This window comes from Aptenodytes patagonicus, chromosome 4, assembly GCF_965638725.1.
Source record: "Aptenodytes patagonicus chromosome 4, bAptPat1.pri.cur, whole genome shotgun sequence".
Taxonomy (NCBI): Eukaryota; Metazoa; Chordata; class Aves; order Sphenisciformes; family Spheniscidae; genus Aptenodytes; species Aptenodytes patagonicus.
In genome coordinates, this window is record NC_134952.1 from 27,507,332 (window position 1) to 27,520,870 (window position 13,539).

The following is a 13,539-nucleotide window of genomic DNA, read 5'->3' on the forward strand; positions in this document are numbered from 1 at the left end:
AGGATAATTATACATTCATTTCTGGACAAGCAATATAACTAACGGTGTAGAAAATTAACATTGCAGTACAGAAGCAATCCTCAGCTATTTGAAGTGGTGTCCTTCTGTTAAAGTCCTTTCTATTGCCACTTCTTTGTTTGCTTCGGCCTCCTCATCTTCATGCGGGAAGCACTGTTACTCAGATGGCAAATGTCTCTTTCTGTTTGGGGCAATAGTGTGCACTGATTTATTACTGTGAAACATGTGAAAGGGAGTTCTCTTTTCAGACTTTTCAAGAGAGAGTATTGAACTTGCTAAATGTGTGCATGCATCCAAGTGTGTACTGAGTTCAACTCAGCTTTTTTCAGTCCATTCTGTATGCTCCTTCATCACCTCGGCTTTTCTCTTTGAATTGTACTAGTTCTCATGCACCGTTTAGAATCAAGCTTGTGCTTTCCCATAAGGCCGATGGTAAACGTTATGCTTTTCCCTCCTTCCCCTTTCTTTTCCTTTTTAGTCATAATGTTGGTATTATTTGCTCTCCTTTTACTGCAACAGCTAGAGAGATGTTACTCAGTGCATTACAAAGTTGTATCGATGTGTTGGGAGGCACATTGGACTGAGTGCCTGATTTGAGTCTCATCTTGCACCTGTTGTGGGGCAACAAACTTCAGGCCTTAAACTGGTAGCCTGGGCTGCTGGTGCTCTGCTAGCTTCTTGCCTTTTATAACTGTTGGGTTGGTTGGGTGCTGTGTAGCTTGGCTGCGCAGCCAACAAATCCCATGGGTGTTTCCAAGCATTCCTGGATGTTTCTAATACCTTCTCTTAACGAAAGCTGCCTTGTCGCTGTTGTCCTTTGAATACCGTTTCTAGTTTAGTTGGAAGGAAGCTTGCTGTTTTTTCCAAAACCAATCCTAACTTTACCACTCCTGCCTAGCAACAGCATTAGGGATCTTAGAGCTAATGCCTGGCGTTGCCTGAATGCATGAGTTGCCAGTAGGTCTTTGCATCCTCATCTTCACATTCAAGCTCTGATCATGCAGTCATAGAGGTTCCCCTGAAGCTGCTTGGTGAGCGCCTTCAGGGAGAATCATAGAATCATAGAATCATTAAGGTTGGAAAAGACCTTCAAGATCATCAAGTCCAACCGTCAACCCAACGCCACCATGTCCACTAAACCATGTACCTAAGTGCCGCATCTACATGTCTTTTAAATACTTCCAGGGATGGTGACTCCACCACTTCCCTGGGCAGCCTGTTCCAATGGTTAACCACTCTTTTAGTAAAGAAATTTTTCCTCATGTCCAATCTAAACCTCCCCTGGCGCAACTTGAGGCCATTTCCTCTCGTCCTAGAGAAGCTGTAGGCCTGATTGCCCGGTGACGGGCACGAGGAGATGGAGCCCAGTAGCCACAACTGTAAAAGCTCAAGAGTCAGTGGGATGTATAATTAATCATGCAGGCAGCAGTGAGTCTTTGGCTGACGACGGGGGGGATCCGCGGTCATTTTGTGAAGTAGGGAGGGCTGAACTGTGAAGCAGCTCTGTTTCCTTGGCCAGTGGTGCGTGGATCAGGAGTGCTGGTCAGTGGTTTTTGGTTTTAACCTTCCTGTCCTTCCTACCTCCTATCTCCTCCTGCCCTGCAGCCCACGGCAGTGAGTAGGACCATGCTATAAATGCTCTCTGCCTCTTGAGCCTGCTTTTCAGTCCAAAGCTGACAGGCCTGCTAGATAAGAAGTGTGACGTTTATGTATTAATTTCTGGAGTTACAGGGATCAGCCACAAAGTATTAGCACCACTATACAGTATGTCCCCTGTTATTTAAAAGGGAGAACGATGAATAGGTTCAGTTATTTGAGGTTTCAAGTAATCCAGGGCAATTTTCAATGTAATTAATACATGTCAGGAATTTGACCCTTGTTGGGATAACAAGAAGTTCTGGATAACTGAGGTGATACTGTAAACAAGTCGTGAAAATTGTGCCAGAAAACTGTCTGCACAGGTCAGTAGCACAAGCTAATAAAATTTCTCAAGAAAAAGAATTTATACAGCTTTTACTTGACATATGCAGGAGAGGAAAAAAATCTTTTTTTGTACAATTCCCGGATGTTTTCTTTTCATTAAATTTCTCCTGTTACTCCTAAAGAGGTCAGACAGTAGTTGCTTCTTAAACCATAACAACTGCTTGAAAAGTGTAACTTGAAATGTCCTGAGTGCCACATGCATCCGACACGCTGTTTTGCTGTGCTGTTTAGTTTCAAAGAAAATACAAGCAAATTTAAAAAAAAAAACCCTACTACTACTACTACAAGCTTAATACTGTGTATTGGAAACAATGTACATTCTGACATTTCATGAATTATGAACAAATGCAGGAATTGCATCAATCATTGGCAAAACTAGTTGCAAACTGGTAAATCAAATGGAATGGTCCCCAGAGAGTGCTGTCAGAGCTTTTATAAAAGCAAAGAGAGGTAAGTAAGTAAATAAATAAAAGTTGTGCACCAAAAGAACACATAAAATTCATTACTAAAGTCAGTGTTTAGTAACAGACTTATGTAAAAAAGAAACATGACAAAGTTTTTCATAGGAGCCTGGGTTTTGTTTTGTTCTGGGTTTTTTGAGAAACAGCCAACCTAGCTTGATCTTCCTTCTTAGTGTGCACGCCTGTATTTTATTTTTACAGTGCTGAATAGTGGCTGGGTGGAATCTGATATGTCAGTGGACTAGAATTTTAGACAAGGAAGAAGCAAGATAATTACATGCTCTTGGACAAGTGTTGCAGTCAAGCAAAAATTTGAGTAAGCAAGGTATTAGCAGAATTATATTAGAATGGGTGATACTTTATCTTCAGCAATATCACACCAGTTGTTACTTGTTCTTTCATTCTGTCTAAAACAACCAAAAGAGCAAAAGTAAATCCAAGATTATGAATAGTTTGAAGGGAGTTTAGGAGCTGTGTCTTCAGATATGTCTGGCCTCAATTTCTGAGCATCTCAGATCTTTGAATGATACAGTCAGCAATGATCAAAATGTGTTTTCCTGCAAAGTGTAAGTATCAAGCTTACTGGTATGAGTCTCTGCCTTCAGAAGTTTGTAATTAAGAAACAACACATAGATGCGGTTAGAAAGGAAACAGAGAAACAAGTTATTTGTCAGCACAGTGTTATCAGCAAACTTGGGATCTAACTGCCGTTGGCTCTTCGTAGGCATAACTGGAATGCAGAATTTTGGGGAGGATAATGGAGTAATTCTAGTGAAATTTAGAGGAGGCTACTCATAAGGATGAGGACTGTGTGTGAGAAAATACAAAATCCAAAATCTGCCTAGAGTCAGCACCCACAGTATTAGACTAAGTTGGCTAGTTCCCAGGGGTGTTTGAGACCTTAAATGCTCTTTAGTCCTTACCCTCTGGTTGATCAGAGATTAATCACTTGCTTTTTTAAATACTATTACCCAATCTCTTGAGCCACCCAATCCTGATTAAAATTTACTTTCTAAAATACGATCTTAGAGAACTGAAACTCCTTGGATTCCAGACTTTCACATATTTTTTGAAGAACTGTGAGTTCTTGGTGTTCTTGTAGTACTTGCATCAAAAATTTGTGCAGATAGTTTATCTTCCCGAGAGTAGTTCACCTTGCTTATGCTATTTTTTTTGGCTGAAATTTGATGAGCGATATTAGAAATCCACCACTTAAGACTGCGTACAAACTATTATGTAAGCAAATTGCAGACCAAGAACTTCAAAGACTGTGGTCAGTATTCTCCATCACAGATTCCAGTATGATTTATTCTCTTGGTATAACAGTGTACAAATGTTCTTTATAACTTTACAATACAAGTTGGAGGAATAAAAGTGCCAGACTGAGGTTAGGAAGCAGCTGGGAAGTAAATAAGAGGAAAAACAGTCAACTGCTCTATTCAGGATAATTGAAGGTGGAGTTTGGGATATGCCAGAGAATGGAAAAACCCTGGATAAACCTCCGTGTTCTGGGTGTGGGCAACTCACTGAACAGCCTGCTTGGGTTTGGCAGCAGCATCTATCACCCTGGCTCAGCACAGCCGCAGGACAGCTCTTGCAGGAGAGCTGCTCGACACCAGCACCTTTCCCACTTGGGGGCAAGTGGCCCAAAGGCATGAGATCAGCTTAGCAGTGCAGCATAGCACATTTAGGGATTTCCAGGTAGCCAAAAAGCCCCAGAAAGTGGGCACTGCTCATGTGCTAGCTGACTCTCCAGGCTCTCTGCAGTCATATGCAGAGCATGGGGCACACTGAAGCCCCTGTGCAGCTCTGGGCTGGCTGGCATGTACACACAGAGGTACAAAGAACATGTGTGCCCAGGGTCTGGTACCTCCTGGGTGGTTGGGCTCCCTGTGCTGCAGTTTGGGCAGTGTTCCCACATCACCTAAGGCGGTTGCATAGCCCTGTAGCCCCTGTATTTGGATGGGGCTACATCTGTTGACCTTGTAAACCCCAAGTAGCTCTTAGTAGGGTCTCTAGATTTTAAGGGCTGATTAGCTTCAGCATAGTGCTGAGCCTCAGCTGGGTCCATGCATTCAAGCAAGGCAGTAATGTGTCTGATGAATATTTCCCAGTCGCTAGGAAGGGCAGTGTAGAGGTGCTTGCCAAAGCCAGTAAGTCCCATTGGCCTTGAGCTGATTTTGGGTAGCCATGTGTAATGTTTGCGTTCTCCAGAAATCTGCGTCTGCGGGAGTGGTTTGGAGACATGTGAGGTGGCTGGGGCTCTGCAGTGCTTTAAATCATCTAAATTGCTGGCGGCTTCTTGTTGGCTCTGGAGCTAGTACTTTCATGGCCTGTGAAGCCTGGCCTAATAATCTTGCTGGACTCTACTGGTTCTGCTGTCTAGAACTCTGAGTCCCTCTGTTAAGGAAGGGAAAAAAATCATATTTGCTTTAAATTTACCCTTTTCCTTTACATACTCTCATCAGCTAAGTTTTACCTCTATCTATATAAAGTGGCTTTAAATTGCAAAGGTTGTCAGAAGTAGCAGGTGAGGATTTGGAAGCTTGTTGTTTGAGGGTGCATGAACATCTCTGCTAGCTTTACTTGTGACTGTTCTGAGCAGGAGCCACTGGTTATACCCAGGTAAGCTGAATTATAAGCACGGTTAGCTGTTTTCCTCTACAAACAAGAGGTGATCTCAAGTCTGTTTAGGACAGAGGGTAGGGTATAAACCGAAGCTTTAAGAATAAATTATCAGTGATAGCTGACTTGTTTCCCCTTTCTTTTCCCTCCGCCAACAAATGGGACAAGCTATTTCTGCCATCTCCACTCCTTAGTTCCTGTTCCTAAAGACTTGGTGTGATGCATGTATTCATCTTCCTACCCTTGTTGCTTTGTACATTCCTAGGGGTGAGAGGATGTTGCAGAAGTATGCCTCAAGTACACCTCTAGTGTGTTGACAGAAAACTGAACAACAGGAATATCTGTCCTGTAGGAGGAGATCCTTTTCTGTCCTCTGTTGGGCTGCCCAGAGGAACCAGAACCAAGACATTGTAAAAGAGCTGAGAGAAAGCCTTGCAATGGGAATACACTGTATTAAAGAGTTCCTTTCTTTCCCTCTTGTTTTAATCATTGATTTTATGCCCATTAATTTGAGGAAATTCTGCTTCTTAAATACAGTATATTATTGTACTACTTTTTATTCCTCCCGAAAGCTTAGTCTTCACAACTGCAAATGACTCTGACATCCAGATGTAATCCATGAATCCTGCTTTCCAAATGGCCCTTCAAAGGCATATTTGCATGACCTCTATAGACTTAATGAACAGTAGTAATTCAAGTTTGCATAGTCCATCTAGGTTTGCAGCTACCATAGCTTCATGAATAATAGTGCCAGTTCCTGAATTACATCTAGAGAATGCTTTACTGATGGTTGAAAAGGGATGGAAAAGAAATCACTGCCAGACTATTGTGTAGCTCATCTTCCCTTCAATATTTACCATTAAGAAAACCCAAAACTGTAACTATTCAAGATGATGACAGTTATGGCCATGCTACCTAGACACCAAATGTATGTTTTCAAATCTGAGAAACAAACAACAGGGACATGGATTGAGTGTTGTGTTACATAGTAATTTAGGCAGTTACACTATATATGGTCTAAGTTAAGAATGGGCACTGATTTACATAGCATGTTTTTTGCACAGATATTTTGGTTGTCTGTGAAATGCACTTGCAGCAAATTGAAAATTACTGATTTTCTTCCCCTTTTCCTCACTGAAATCATTCTAGACATCTAAATGTGAAAGCTTTCTATTTATTTTTTTTACTGGAAGTAAAAACAATAATGTAGGTTTTCAAAGTGGAATGTACTGGAACTTCATTCAGTAACAAAAGCCAGTTAAAAAAAAACAACAGTGTTTTTTTGACTTGAACAGTTTCTTTTAGAAGTATTTGCAAGGAAACCCCAACCTCTACATTAAAGAAGTCCAGTACGTTTTATGTAATGTTGGCATGAAAATGCAAAGCTGTGAGTGGGGGGAAAATGTATGTCAGGTATCATGTAACAGCAGCAAAGAGATTTCTGATGTTTATCAAACCTTGAACACCACAGATTATTAAAACATATTCCTTGGCAATAAAGAGTAGACGTTTAATTTGAAAGGAGAAATGGAATTTGTTGCTTTTTTTGCAGAGGTCACGAACTGAGCAGGAATGAGTCCTCCTTGGCGGTTTCACTATTTTGCTGTTTGCCTTGGGGAATAGAGACTTGGTCCGATTTTAACAGCTACTGCCAGGCCCCCGGCCCCCACAGGCAGCTTTCTTGCATCTTTTGAGGCCCACCTACAGCACTTGTACTTGGACATGGGGATGCAGAGGCCCTCCAATGGCTCCAGCTGCATAGTATTCTGATCCTTGCATAGTGGATTGCTGTCTTTGCTGAGAGAAGTCCGAGTATTGGCCAACTGTTACTGTTTTTTGGCTTTAAATGAAAGATAGCTTTGCTTAATATACCAAGCAAAAGAGAACATACCACGTAAAAGAAAGGGGCAAGAAAGTAAAGTCATGTTAGTAGTGAGTGGTTGCTGTACTTAGCAGAAGCATTATGAGGCTGCCAGATGGTGGTCATACATTCAGAGGTTTCATGTCAAATTGATTTTAATTTTAGGTACCGATTTCTTTTGTACCTTTACAGTTTCAAACTTTAAAAATAAACTCTACAAAATTTCTGCTGTTCTCTGGCCCTGGATGTTCAAAGTTTTGTGCTCAGCTAGTTCAGTACAGCCGGATGCAGCAAAACTTCAAATGAGATTGATCATGCACATATTTTCATAAAAATCCTGTATTTTCTGGGATTATACAACTTTAATGAAATCTGCTTCTGTGCCTGAGTAGGAGCACAGCTGATAAACAACCAGGGGAAGGTAAAAATTGAGGCTGTAACTCCAATACAGCTTTGTGTCTCTGATTAATTAGGTTCTTGTGTATCAGAAAAGCATCAGGTGTAAATCTCACTATTGATCATTTCCAGTCACTTTTTTTTGTCCTTGACATCTGCTTTGGATGTAGTGAGAGAGGAAAACTAGAAACAGTCTGTAGTGATCACAGATTGAGAAGTATTTTTTCAGATAGTCATCTCTGAACGTGCATGCAGGTACACTGATTATGCTTTAAGTTACCTATACTGGTTTGTAATAGATAATGCTGGTCAGGTAATTAATGACCCTCAGACACACCTTTTCAGGTGGAGAGGCTCACATGATGCACAGGATTTTTCCTCATTTTCTTCTCTGCTAGCCCCACTCCATCCCAAAGGTCCTGTGGCAAGTTTCACCTGACAGTTCCCTAGAGCTGCGTCCCTTGAACGGTCAAAACTGCTCTTCCTGGAAAACAAGGTTATTTTCTCTACAGTCAAGTCAAAATATAGAAAGCAGGCATTGGGTAACAGTGTCCTGAGATATCAAATGTGATCAAAGGGATCCCAAGAAGCTTGGAATCTGTAGGCAGAGAAAGGAAGGCATGGTATGTGAAAAAAGGTAGTATCTTTTACTAGATGTGCTAATATAATTAAGGAAAACATGGAATAAATTTTAGCACATAGATTTGCTTTGCATAGGTAATCTTCTTTATCACCATAGTACAATATCTTAGCAGGAACACATAAATAGCTTTTTAAAAGCATCTGTTGTGCCATGGCTTAACACACAATTGCCCTGACAGCAGTCCGGAAAGGCAAAGGTTTGTTCAGCAGTGTTTGGTTGTAGTTGACAGCTGTACGTAACACGTAAAGGGCTTACCTGTGTTGGAGCTTAAGCTCTTTGCAGTGTTTCTTTGGATTACCCCAGGGCTGTACTTTTTGGATATATCATTCAGAAGGTAATTCAACTTTATTCATCTATTAATTTCCTTTTTTTTTTTTTTTTTTAATTGTATGCAAGGTGATAAGCTTTAAGAGTACGTCTAGTGAAAAACCATACTCTCCCATATTTAATGCTTAGGTTAGTTTCTTTGGTGGTCCCATTGCTTGGACCCCCCTGACTTACAGACTGGTTTTGTTTTCACAATATCTGGTGTAGTAGTTCTTATGACTTATAACTCTAGATTTAAAGTTTACGTGTTTTTTGTTTACTTTAAGCAGTTTGTTTGGGATAGCTGCCTTTGAGACCGTTTACTTTCCTTAATGCTTTATTGTGTCCTGATAATTACACACAAATAAACCAAACTTAGAAAACAGCATGTTCTCCTTAGTTGTGAATTTCTTGCCCATTTTTATGTTTTGCTGTAGAGCTCAGTTGTGGGGGCAGCAGCCTCAGGGATGTGCCGAGAATGGAGAGTGTCCAGTTTCCCCAAGAGGATGTCCTGAGGGAAGCGTTGTGGCACTAGCCGTGGTTTCAGGGTTCTTTGAAATCTGTGTTTAGGTTAGTCATACTCCCAGTACTCGTAATGTGAGTGCAAATAAAGGTCAAATTTGTCGTCGTGACCTTTTTTCCCTCCTTCAGATAGCACAACTATTGCCAGGAGGATGGGTAAGAAAGGGTAGATGCCACAGATGCTGAGCTCCAGCTGCACTGAAGAACATTGCTGTTGTGCTGTTTCTTTCTTTCTTGTCTTTTTTGTAGCTCTCTCCCCAACCTGCTCTGTGGTAAGTTTTGTATTGACCCACTTCATAGCCCAACCAACAAGGCAGAGCCGAGGTAAATAACAGTCCTTTCCATCACAGCAGAAGGAACCATGCTTTGCTTTTTTGGTGGTGTCTCTCCTGTCCTTATGTTTTTATCCATCTGACTATGGATTTGCAAGGTGAATTCCCAGCAGCTTCTAGGAGTGCTTGGCTGCACTTCACTGTACGTGAGCTTGTTTTTAACCCTACTCTTGGTAAGCTTTATTCATCAAAAATGTGAAAAGTGGGTAACAGAAGAAGTCATGAAACTGAGGCCCAAACCCTCACAAGCCAAGTGCTATTATCTGGTACTAAAAAGCTCCGGAGAGGGGATGGAAGTGTTGTCCTCTTCCTTGACCATAGCATGGCTGTTACCATAGAATATGGCATCAGATAGGCACCCCCTCTCCAAGATTGGGTGAAATCTGACATCTGGCTGACATCTGGCTGTGACTTCATCAGCATCAGAGCCAGTGAATACCCTGGAAATGCTTTGGGCTTTTTTCCCTGCCTGCCTATGTTCTGTCTTCATTGCTGTAAACAAAGCCATCTTACTCAGGGTGTATCTTGGGTTTGGCAAATCTGAGGGAATGCACATCATCTGATTGCTCTCTCCCCCAAAGACAAGGATGTTGACTGGGCCCCCATTTGTTTAAATGTTTTGTTTGTGCCTTCAGGGATAATGACCTGATGCAGCAAGGAGAAATATCAGGACCTACTTAACTAGTGAAGTCATAGGGTCAGCCTTGTGCTCATGCTGTGTGCACCCCTCCCACCCCCCCGTGGTTTGCTTTTGCCTGTTGAGTTGAAGGCTGCTCTCGCCCATGTTCTTCCATATGGTCCCCTCCCATTATTTTCTTCTCTCTTCCCCTGTTATCCTTCTCCTTTCCTGTCCACAGTGTCTCTTCCCTCCTTTTACATCGTACCATGCTGCAGGGATTTTAAGCTCATTTTAAAAATTTGCGGAAATAAGATACATCATCCATTCTGTATCCAGCATGAAATTTTCACTACCTGCCCAGGACCTGCAGTGCCATTTTCTATTCTGAACTCCTTGCATTTGCCTTTCATTGTACACAATATGGCTATTCCTGTTTGGGGATTTTTTGTTACAAACATCATAGAAGTGATAGTAATACACTGCATTGCATAAGAAGCTTATAAACGTGGTTGAAACTTGTTACAGGGCAAGTATCTTAAAAAGCAAATAATCTGATGGTGAAGGGCAGATTTAGGAAAACGTCAAAGACAATTTCTTGAGTATTGCTGCTGTACTTCTGATTTTTCTCAAAGAATTGCAAGCTTTTAATTTTCAACAATGTGCTTTTTGATATCTGGAGGACAAGTGTACTTACAATTTGATTTGCTTTACGCATCTCATTTATTTTGTGCTTGTTTTTTAGAGCCCTCCCATCAATTCTTATGGTGTGATTTTGAGTTGGTTTTGTTGTTGGTTGTTTTCAGTTTATTAACGTAGCTTGAATGCGCTCGTGTTTCATATGAGACTAATGACTGGAACTATTAGCAAAAGATTTTGCTGGGTGCCAAAAATGCTAAGAGCAGCTCTCTGAGAAGATAAATGGAGTATGTTCTTTCCTTTGCCCAGCTTTTCCTTCACACTGTCAAAGGAGGGTAAGTTTTATACTACCAAAGTAGTGGTATCAAAGTTGTGAACAATCTTCTTGCTCTAGGCACTTGCAATTTTCCGACCTAGCAAGCCTGGTTGGAAGCAGCAGGATCTAAGCACCTTGGTAGGAATTCGGCACTTCCAGCGCGATCTTCAGGGTCTGGTACTGAACATCTTCTGGCAGCCTTAGATATGATCTGAAGATTGCTTAGAGCCGTGTTTGGGGTTTCTGGTATGTTTTGTGTAGTTGCACTATGCTCTCAACAGACCCATTTTCTTCACAGAGTTCTTAAGGTGGTTTTTGCCTTTTTGTTAAGGGACCGGGGCTGCCGTTTGAGGAGACGCATCTTTTCCTTGTTGATTGCCCAAAAAGAAGGAGAAAAAGGCTTGGCTTTCTTTGCAAAGACAGTCTTTGCTGTCTTCTCTGCTGAGCTCTTAGAGGTACTGCTTTCGGGCATTCTGGCCTGCTGCTGCTCCCGGCAAGCCTGGCCCTTCTCCCTGCTATTCCTGCAGCCCTGCCTTCGGGGTGGTTGGTAGGGCTTCATCTCCTGCCAGCGTGCCTTATTCCTGCCGTTTTAATCTACTCATCTCTGCATTTGTTCTCCGGACCTATTTTTTTGCCTCCGGGTCTCCCACGAGTCCACACGCGGTGACCGTTTTCCTCCTTCGCCCTTCTGCTGCTTTCTGCCCCTGCGGGGGCCGGGAGCGGGGCCAGCCGCCGCCCGGCCGCCCTGCCCTGTCTCAGGGTTTCGGGGTGGCGTCCGGGGCCGCGCTGCCCGCTCTGCAGCTCCGGGGATGGCGGTGGGTGGAGTTTGGGGTTTGCAGCCCCCGCCAACGGCAGCTGTGCGGCTCCCGGAGGCTCCGGCTGTCATTCCCGCCGCTCCGCAGGTTTATTGCGCTTTGGGAGGCGAGGGTCGGGTCAGGCTGACGGGCTGGTAAGTCCTGCTTTCCCTCCCTGGTCCCACGGTCGCGCTCTTTCTGTTTTTCTCCCACGTAGCGTTTAATTTTCATTAGGTGAGGCTGTTGTGTGCCAGGATCCTTCTGGGGCGTACGCAGCCTTGTCTCCCCTTGCTGCTCTGGTGGGGCTTGCCTTCAGTTCTGGTGTGCTGTCGTCCTTCATCTTCTGGAGGTTGAGCATCCGAAGTGTCTAAGTGAATGTGTCCTGACTACGATCGAGTTGCTTCTAAATCTATTGGTTTGGAATCTGTCACAGAAAACAATGTTTTGTGAAAGTGTAGTTTTACTGCATATACAGTAAAGTATACTGTATAAACAGTAAAACATATATATAGTAAAACATATACAGCAAAGCATATTGGATAAATAGTAAAACATATATACGTGTGTGTGTATATATATATCTGAAAATATGAAAAGTTCCCAGCTTCTCTCATAAAAGTTCTTTCCTGGTGGACTTGAACTGAATATTTCACTGTTTCCTTTCCCTCTGCTTGTGAATCAGTCAAGATCCATTGCTTTCATATAACTAAATTATCACCACTAATTATTTATTTAAAATGGAAGAATGAGGGAATTAGGAAGAAATGTTGAGAGTAAATAAAAGGCTTTTAAAAGTCTGTATCGGAAATTGCTCAGAAAAGCAGTTTGGAAATTATATATATATATACATATATTTTTAGAAATCTTCCAATTTATTCTGGAACAGGGAAAATTTCAGCATTCCAGAAATGAAAAAGGCCACCTGTTTGTCTGCAGCTGTCCTGCAAAACAGCGTGGTGCTGCTGGCAACTAATAATATCTCTAACTTGCAGAAGTGCCACGCACTTGGCATTTTATTCAGCGTTCTGTGCAGACATACAGCTTGGCTTGCTTTTGTTTTCCCCGAGTTTATCTGTATATCTCATCCCGGCCATGTAGTAGCGCATCTGACAAATGATGGTTCCACAGCGATAAGCTGCAGGTCTGATTTGCAGCGTGGATACAGTGAGAATATTTTGTATACTATTGTGGCAGATGAAAGGAATGGAAGTGGGCCAAATTCAAGCTGTTTGCCATTGCATCTGATCAGCAGATCCTATGGAGAGAATTTGCCTGCTGTGAATATTTGATTCTCGCTAGCTTGAACTATCTTGTGTGTTGGCAGTGCTACTGTGTGAATTTGCGGTGGCTTTCCAGGGTGTCTGTCCTGCACAACTGCCAATTTCTGGGGCTTTTTTACAGGGTTCAGGATTTTGTGCTCCACATCATGTGTGAGGAAAATGACCTAATGCTATACAGTGAACACTTTTTCATATTTATAGCACATGGGTTATCAGTCTTCTAAAAACAGGAAAAAAAAAAAAGATTACAGGTGAGCAGCATATTATTTCGTCTTCCCTCCCCCCACCTTCATGGAGGTGTAACCCCTCTGCCTCCCGTTCTCTCTGCATTACCTGCAGGTGGTTGTCCTGGCAGAGTGGTTTTGTAGAGGTGAGTCGTGCAGGTTACACACCAGAAAGGATGAAAAGGCGATGGTGTTGAAATGCAGTTGTGAGAGAAGGAGCAGCTTTACAGTCCCTTCCTTCCCATGCGTCCTTCTGACTCAGGGAGTCAGTGCCCCACGCTCCTGTTCATCCTTCCCTGCTCCTCCCCGGCCCTTCTTGCTGGTTCGTGGCTGGCTTTGCCCGAGAGTTTGTAGTGTTTTGTGCGTTGGTTAATTTTTCTGTTCTGAAATTCAGCATAGCAAAACATTTACATTAATAACTTTTGCATTTCTAATACTTACAAGTAAATGACATTGCTTATAGTGCTGATCTAATAGTAACTGTCAGGACTCTGCTTAGGCAAGCAGAAAAGGGTTGGGGTTT

The 13,539-nt window shown here is 42.4% G+C and overlaps 1 protein-coding gene across 4 annotated transcripts in view; it reads left to right on the forward strand.

Annotated features, from left to right (window-relative positions):
• LIMCH1 (LIM and calponin homology domains 1) overlaps window positions 1–13,539 on the forward strand; it is a 183,350-nt gene that overhangs the window by 90,294 nt on the left and 79,517 nt on the right. Inside the window, exon 1 of one of the 4 annotated variants that reach the window (XM_076336175.1) lies at window positions 11,574–11,667. The exons of the other annotated variants lie outside the window; for them this stretch is intronic. The gene's annotated coding sequence lies outside the window, so the exon portion shown is untranslated. Of the gene's footprint in view, window positions 1–11,573; window positions 11,668–13,539 lie in introns of those variants that run through there. 4 annotated transcript variants of the gene reach the window in all.